This window comes from Bombina bombina, chromosome 6, assembly GCF_027579735.1.
Source record: "Bombina bombina isolate aBomBom1 chromosome 6, aBomBom1.pri, whole genome shotgun sequence".
NCBI classification, from domain to species: Eukaryota; Metazoa; Chordata; class Amphibia; order Anura; family Bombinatoridae; genus Bombina; species Bombina bombina.
In genome coordinates this window covers 972328414-972337216 of record NC_069504.1, presented here as the reverse complement: position 1 = coordinate 972337216, position 8803 = coordinate 972328414, and positions in this window count along the sequence as shown.

Below are 8803 nucleotides of genomic sequence, written 5' to 3'. Positions count from 1 at the left end.
TTCATTTTAGCCAATTAGTGCAGTGTCTGCCACAATCCACGGGCGTGCTCACAATGTTATCTATATGGTTTACCTGAACTAGCTCTCCGCTGCTGTGAAAAGCAAATACAAAAGCATGTGATTAGAGGCGGCCTTCAAGGGCTTAGAAATTATCATATGAGCCTTCCTAGATCTAGCTTTCAACTAAGAATACCAAAAGAACAAGGCAAAATTGGTGATAAAAGTAAATTGGAAAGTTGTTTAAAATTACATGCCCCATTTGAAACATGAAAGTTTTTTTTGGACTTGACTGTCCCTTTAACGATATTTTTAAATCAATAATAAAACAACAACCGTTTTACAAAAATGCTTTATTTTTGCCATGTTTATTGACATCTATGGTGAGAATTATTGTGCATAATATGGAAGCTGTATATCATATGATCTGGTTTACGCGAAAATTTCGAAAGTGTGATTTCTTTGCAACCGCTTCTGTTAAATCTTTGAAATTTGCAGTATAGCTATACATTGTGACTTAACAGCTTGTATGCCATTGCAAAGGCGATGCGCGTGGCCACCTCTATCGCTGCTTGCAGCTATATTTAGGTGGCCATGCAACGAAGTTGCAGGACAACCTATTGTTATTGTCAAGATTATTATTATTTTTTTTTTTTTTTTTTTATTATTATTCCGCCACTTATTCAAGTGCTTATAAAAACAACAGCATAACTCAAAAACTCATGAAACTTGGCACTATGCTAAAGATCTATGCTGTGCATAATCCTGTGCAAAATAAATCTCATAGGTCATGTGATCTAGCAGCCATATTGCTTTGTGCAACAAATTTCGACAACCGCTTGAAAATCTTCTTCTCCAGAACCGCTTATGTTACAGCTGTAAAACTTGCTGTGTGTACTGCTGTACTGACCTAGAATAAAGTTTGTTCAAGAGAAGTGATTTAGTCACATGACCTAGCTGCCATTTTGAATTGTGCGAAAATCTTTAAACCTCTTCTTCTCTGCAACCGCTAAGTGCAATGAAGTGCAATTTTGCACATGTGCTCCCTGCAAGGTCCTCTACCAAGTTTGTTCAAACTGCGAATTTTCCATAATCAACATGGCTGCTATGAGCCATTCCCCTTTTTATCGCTGTTTAATTGCGTAAATTTGTACTTTATGCATTATGTTTACATTATTTAACTATATTATAGTGCAGCAGACACATGAGTACACATAGTCATGACCCCTAAAGGCAATATTGCAGTAAAAATTTGAACTGCGCAGTCGCCTTCGTGAAATAAAACATTTGCACATTTTCATAAAACTTCTGCAAATTGTAGAGGTCTATAGTGAGCATTAGTATGTGCAATTTGAAAGCCATACAATGCATAGTTTGGTGGCCATTTTGTTTCGTATGCGCGTTTTTTAAAAACTACAAAGATCTTCTTCTCCGAAACCGCTTATGGCACAGACTTGAAATTTTGTTTACAGATTTATCTTATGACTAACATTCAGATTTGTTCAAGAGAAGTTGATATGTCATGTGGTTTGGCAGCCATTTTGAATTGTTCAAAAACGCTTAACGATATTTTTAAATTAATAATAAAACAAAAACCGTTTTACAAAAATGCTTTATTTTTGCCATGTTTATTGAGATCTTTGGTGACAATTATTGTGCATAATATGGAGGCTGTATATCATAAGATCTGGCAGCCATTTTGTTTTATGCGAATATTTCGAAAATCTATTTTCTCTGCAACTCCTTATGTTAGAACTGTGATGCTTGCTGTATAACCTTATATTGTGACCTAGAGTCACAGTTGTTCATGTTGAAGGAATTACTCACAAGCTGTGGCAGCCATATTGGTTTATGAGAAAATTTCGAAAATGTGTTTTCTTTCCAACCGCTTATGTTAAAGCTGTGAAATTTGCTGTATAACCATATATTGTCACCTAGAGTTACATCTGATCGTGATGAAAGTATTAATCATTTGGTGGGGCAGCCATCTTGAAAAACGCAAACATTTTGAAAATGTGTTTTCTTTCCAACTGCTAATGTTAGAATTGTAAAAACGTCTATAAAGCTTTATATTGTGACTTAGCTGCTTGTATGTCATTGCAATGTCGATGCGCATGGCCACCTCTATCGCTGCTTGCAGCTATATTTATTATTATTATTATTATTATTATTATTATTATTCTTTTTATTCCGCCAAGCTTTGTATTCAATTGCCCATAACTGCTTAACTGTTTTTGCAAAGCTCTTAAAATCAGGTATGCTGGTACAGCCTATTGCTGTGCTACATCTCATGCAAAATTGAACTCATAGGTCACATGCTCTGGCCGCCATATTGCTTTTTGCGACAAATTTCGACAAACGCTTAAACATCTTTAGCTCTGGAACTGCTTATGTTACAACTTTAAAACTCGCTGTGCTTAGTGCTACTATGACCTGAAATTGCTATTGCTCAAGAGAAGTGCCTTGGTCACATGATGTGGCAGCCATCTTGCATTTTGCGAAAATATTCAAACATCTTCTTCTCCTAAACCGCTTAGTGCAATGACGCGCAATTTTGCACATATGCTCCTTGCAAGGTCATCTACCAAGTTTGTTCAAACTGCGATTTTTCCATAATCAACATGGCTGCTGTGAGACATTAACCTTTTTATCGCCATTTAATTGCGTAATTTTGCACTTTATACATTAGTTTTACAATGTTTAACAATATTACAGTGTAATAGACACATGATTACACATAGTCATAACCCTTAAAGACAATATTGCAGTTCAAATCCGCATTGCGCAATCGCCTTCGTGAAATAAAACATTTGCAAATTTTCATGAAACTTCTGCAAATTGTAGAGGTCTATAGTGAGCATTGGTATGTGCAATTTGAAAGCCATACATTGCATAGCTTGGCGGCCATTTTGTTTCGTATGCGCCATTTTTAAAAACTATAAAAATCTTCTTCTCCGAAACCGCTTATGGGACAGACTTGAAATTTTGTTTATAGACTTATCTTATGACTAACATTCAGATTTGTTCAAGAGAAGTTGATACGTCATGTGGTTTGGCAGCCATTTTGAATTGTTCAAAATTGCTTAACGATATATTTAAATTCATAATAAAACAAAAACCGTTTTACAAAAATGCTTTATTTTTGCCATGTTAATTGACATCTATAGTGAGCACTATTGTGCTTAATATGGAGGCTGTATATCTTACGATCGAGCAGCCATCTTGGTTTACGCGAAAATTTTGAAAGTCTATTTTCTCTGCAACCGCTTATGTAAGAATTGTGAAATTTGCTGTACAGTCTTATATTGTTACCTAGATTCATAATTGCTCATTAGGAGAGAATCAGTCACATGATGCGGCAGCAATATCGGTTTTATGTTTATCGTAATTATTTGCAATTCAATACTTCCTCTTTTGAGTCAATTGCTCACAAAACACAAATTACTTATGCTAAACTCTTTAAATCAGGTATGCTGGTACAGCCTATTGCTCTGCTACATCTCATGCAATATTGAACTCATAGGTCATAAGGTTACGCAGCCATATTGTTTTTTGCAACAAATTTCGAGAACTGCTTAATAATCTTTAGCTCTGGAACTGCTTATGTTGCAACTTTGAAACTTGCTGTGCATAATGATGCTGTCACCTAGATTTTCCATTGCTCAACAGAAGTGACTTGGTCACATGATGTAGCAACCATCTTGCATTTTGCGAAAATCTTTAAACCTCTTCTTCTCTTAAACCGCTTAGTGCAATAAAGCGAAGTTTTGCACGTATGTTCCTAGCAAGGTCCTCTACCAAGATTGTTAAAATTGCGATTTTTCCATAATCAACATGGCTGCTGTGTGACATTAACCTTTTTATCGCCATTTAATTGCGTAATTTTGCACTTTATACATTAGCTTTACAATATTTAACAATATTACAGTGTAATAGACACATGATTACACATAGTCATAACCCTTAAAGACAATATTGCAGTTAAAATTCGCATTGCGTAGTCGTCTTCGTGATATAAAACATTTGCAAATTTTCATGAAACTTCTGCAAATTGTAGAGGTCTATAGTGAGCATTAGTATGTGCAATTTGAAAGCCATACATTGCATAGCTTGGCAGCCATTTTGTTTTGTATGCGCCATTTTTACAAACTATAAAAATCTTCTTCTCCGAAACCGCTTATGGGACAGACTTGAAATTTTGTTTATAGAGTTATCTTATGACTAACATTCAGATTTGTTCAAGAGAAGTTGATACGTCATATGGTTTGGCAGCCATTTTGAATTGTTCAAAATTGCTTAACGATCTATTTAAATTCATAATAAAACAAAAACCGTTTTACAAAAATGCTTTATTTTTGCCATGTTTATTGATATCTATAGTGAGCATTATTGTGCATAATATAGAGGCTGTATATCTTACGATCGGGCAGCTATCTTGGTTTGCACGAAAATTTAGAAAGTCTATTTTCTCTGCAACCGCTTATGTAAGAACTGTGAAATTTGCTGTACAGTCTTATATTGTGACCTAGAGTCACAGTTGTTCATGTTGAAGGAATTAGTCACAAGCTGTGGCAGCCATATTGGTTTACGCAAAAATTTTGAAACTGTGTTTTCTTTCCAACCGCATATGTTAAAACTGTGAAATTTGCTGTATAACCATATATTGTTGAAAGTATAGGTCATATGGTGTGGCAGCCATTTTAAAAAACGCAAACATTTCGAAAATGTGTTTTTTTTCCCCAAATGCTTATGTTAGAACTGTAAACCGTTGTTATATAGCTTTATTTTGTGACATAACTACTTATATGGCATTGCAAAAATAATGCGCTGGCCACCTCTATTGCTGCTTGCAGCTATATTTAGGTGGCCAGCAACAAAGTTGCAGGACAACCTATTGTTATTGTTCGGATTATTATTATTATTATTATTATTATTATTATTATTATTATTATTATTCTTTTTATTCCGCCAAGCTTTGTATTCAATTGCCCATAACTGCTTAAATGTTTTTGCAAAGCTCTTAAAATCAGGTATGCTGGTACAGTTTATTGCTGTGCTACATCTCATGCAAAATTGAACTCATAGGTCACATGCTCTGGCAGCCATATTGCTTTTTGCGACAGATTTCGACAAACGCTTAAAACTCTTTAGCTCTGGAACTGCTTATGTTACAACTTTGAAACTTGCTGTGCTTAGTGCTACTATGACCTGAAATTGCTATTGCTCAAGAGAAGTGCCTTGGTCACATGATGTGGCAGCCATCTTGCATTTTGTGAAAATATTCAAACATCTTCTTCTCCTAAACCGCTTAGTGCAATGACGCGCAATTTTGCACATATGCTCCTTGCAAGGTCCTCTACCAAGTTTGTTCAAACTGCGATTTTTCCATAATCAACATGGCTGCTGTGAGATATTAACCTTTTTATCGCCATTTAATTGCGTAATTTTGCACTTTATACATTAGTTTTTACAATATTTAACAATATTACAGTGTAATAGACACATGATTACACATAGTCAAAACCCTTAAAGACAATATTGCAGTTAAAATTCGCATTGCGCAGTCGCCTTCGTGAAATAAAACATTTGCAAATTTTCATGAAACTTCTGCAAATTGTAGAGGTCTATAGTGAGCATTAGTATCTGCAATTTGAAAGCCATACATTGCATAGCTTGGCGGCCATTTTGTTTCGTATGCGCCATTTTTAAAAACTATAAAAATCTTCTTCTCCGAAACCGCTTATGGGACAGACTTGAAATTTTGTTTATAGAGTTATCTTATGACTAACATTCAGATTTGTTCAAGATAAAATGATACGTCATGTGGTTTGGCAGCCATTTTGAATTGTTCAAAATTGCTTAACGATATATTTAAATTCATAATAAAACAAAAACCATTTTACAAAAATGCTTTATTTTTGCCATGTTTATTGACATCTATAGTGAGCACTATTGTGCGTAATATGGAGGCTGTATATCTTGCGATCGGGCAGCCATCTTGGTTTACGCGAAAATTTCGAAAGTCTATTTTCTCTGCAACCGCTTATGTAAGAACTGTGAAATTTGCTGTACTGTCTTATATTGTTACCTAGATTCATAATTGCTCATTAGGAGAGAATCAGTCACATGATGCGGCAGCAATATCGGTTTTATGTTTATCGTAATTATTTGTAATTGAATACTTCCTCTTTTGAGTCAATTGCTCACAAAACACAAATTACTTATGCTAAACTCTTGAAATCAGGTATGCTGGTACAGCCTATTGCTAGGCTACATCTCATGCAATATTGAACTCATAGGTCACAAGGTTACGCAGCCATATTGTTTTTTGCGACAAATTTCGAGAACTGCTTAATAATCTTTAGCTCTGGAACTGCTTATGTTGCAACTTTGAAACTTGCTGAGCTTAGTGATGCTATGACCTAGATTTTCCATTGCTCAACAGAAGCGACTTGGTCACATGATGTAGCAACCATCTTGCATTTTGCGAAAATCTTTAAACATCTTCTTCTCTTAAACCGCTTAGTGCAATAAAGCGCAATTTTGCACGTATGCTCCTTGCAAGGTCCTCTACCAAGATTGTTAAAATTGCGATTTTTCCATAATCAACATGGCTGCTGTGAGACATTAACCTTTTTATCGCCATTTAATTGCGTAATTTTGCACTTTATACATTAGTTTTACAATATTTAACAATATTACAGTGTAATAGACACATGATTACACATAGTCATAACCCTTAAAGACAATATTGCAGTTAAAATTCGCATTGCGCAGTCGCCTTCGTGAAATAAAACATTTGCAAATTTTCATGAAACTTCTGCAAATTGTAGAGGTCTATAGTGAGCATTAGTATGTGCAATTTGAAAGCCATACATTGCATAGCTTGGCGGCCATTTTGTTTCGTATGCACCATTTTTAAAAACTATAAAAATCTTCTTCTCCGAAACCGCTTATGGGACAGACTTGAAATTTTGTTTATAGAGTTATCTTATGACTAGCATTCAGATTTGTTCAAGAGAAGTTGATACGTCATGTGGTTTGGCAGCCATTTTTAATTGTTCAAAATTGCTCAACGATATATTTAAATTCATAATAAAACAAAAACCATTTTACAAAAATGCTTTATTTTTGTCATGTTTATTGACATCTATAGTGAGCACTATTGTGCATAATATAGAGGCTGTATATCTTACGATCGGCAAGCCATCTTGGTTTATGTGAAAATTTCAAAAGTCTATTTTCTCTGCAACCACTTAAGTAAGATCTGTGAAATTTGCTGTACAGTCTTATATTGTGACCTAGAGTCAAAGTTGTTGAAGGAATTAGTCACAAGCTGTGGCAGCCATATTGGTTTACGCAAAAATTTTGAAACTGTGTTTTCTTTCCAATCGCTTATGTTAAAACTGTGAAATTTGCTGTATAACCATATATTGTCACCTAGAGTTACATTTGTTCATGTTGAAAGTATTGGTCATATGGTGTGGCAGCTATTTTAAAAAAATGCAAACATTTCGAAAATGTGTTTTTGTTTCCAAATGCTTATGTTAGAACTGTAAACAGTTGTTATATAACTTTATTTTGTGACATAACTACTTATATGGCATTGCAAAAATAATGCGCTGGCCACCTCTATTGCTGCTTGCAGCTATATTTATTATTATTATTCTTTTTATTCCGCCAAGCTTTTTATTCAATTGCCCATAACTGCTTAACTGCTTGTGCAAAGCTCTTGAAATCAGGTATGCTGGTACATCCTATTGCTCTGCTACATCTCATGCAAAATTGAACTCATAGGTCACATGCTCTGGCAGCCATATTGCTTTTTGCGACAAATTTCGACAAACGCTTAAAAATCTTTAGCTCTGGAACTGCTTATGTTACAACTTTGAAACTTGCTGTGCTTAGTGCTACTATGACCTAGATTTGCTGTTGCACAAGAGAAGTGCCTCGGTCACATGATGTGGCAGCCATCTTGCATTTTGCGAAAATCTTTAAACATCTTCTTCTCTTAAACCACTTAGTGCAATTATGCTTAATTTTGCACAAATGCTCCTTGCAAGGTCCTCTACCAAGTTTGTTCAAACTGCGATTTTTCCATAATCAACATGGCTGCCGTGAGACATTAACCTTTTTATCGACATTTAATTGCTTAAATTTGCACTTTATACATTAGTTTTTCAGTATTTAACAATACTACAGTGTAATAGACACATGATTACACATAGTCATAACCCTTAAAGACAATATTGCCGTAAAAATTCGCACTGCGCAGTAGCCTTCGTGAAATAAAACATTTGCAAATTTTCATGAAACTTCTGCAAATTGTAGAGGTCTATGGTGAGCATTAGTGTGTGCAATTTGATAGCCATACATTGCACAGTGTGGCGGCCATTTTGTTTCATATGCGCTGTTTTTAAAAACTACAAAAATCTTCTTCTCCGAAACCGCTTATTAGACAGACGTGAAACTTGGTTTGTAGAGTTATCTTATGACCAATATTCAGATTTGTTCAAGAGAAGTCAATTGGTCATGTGGTTTGGCAGCCATTTTGAATTGTTCAAAATTGCTTAACGATATATTTAAATCAATAATAAAACAAAAACAGTTTTACAAAAATGCTTTATTTTTGCCATGTTTATTGACATCTATAGTGAGCACTATTGTGCGTAATATGGAGGCTGTATATCTTACGATCGGGCAGCCATCTTGGTTTACGCGAAAATACCGAAAGTCTATTTTCTTTGCAACCGCTTATGTAAGAACTGTGAAATTTGCTGTACACTTTTATATTGCAACCTAGATT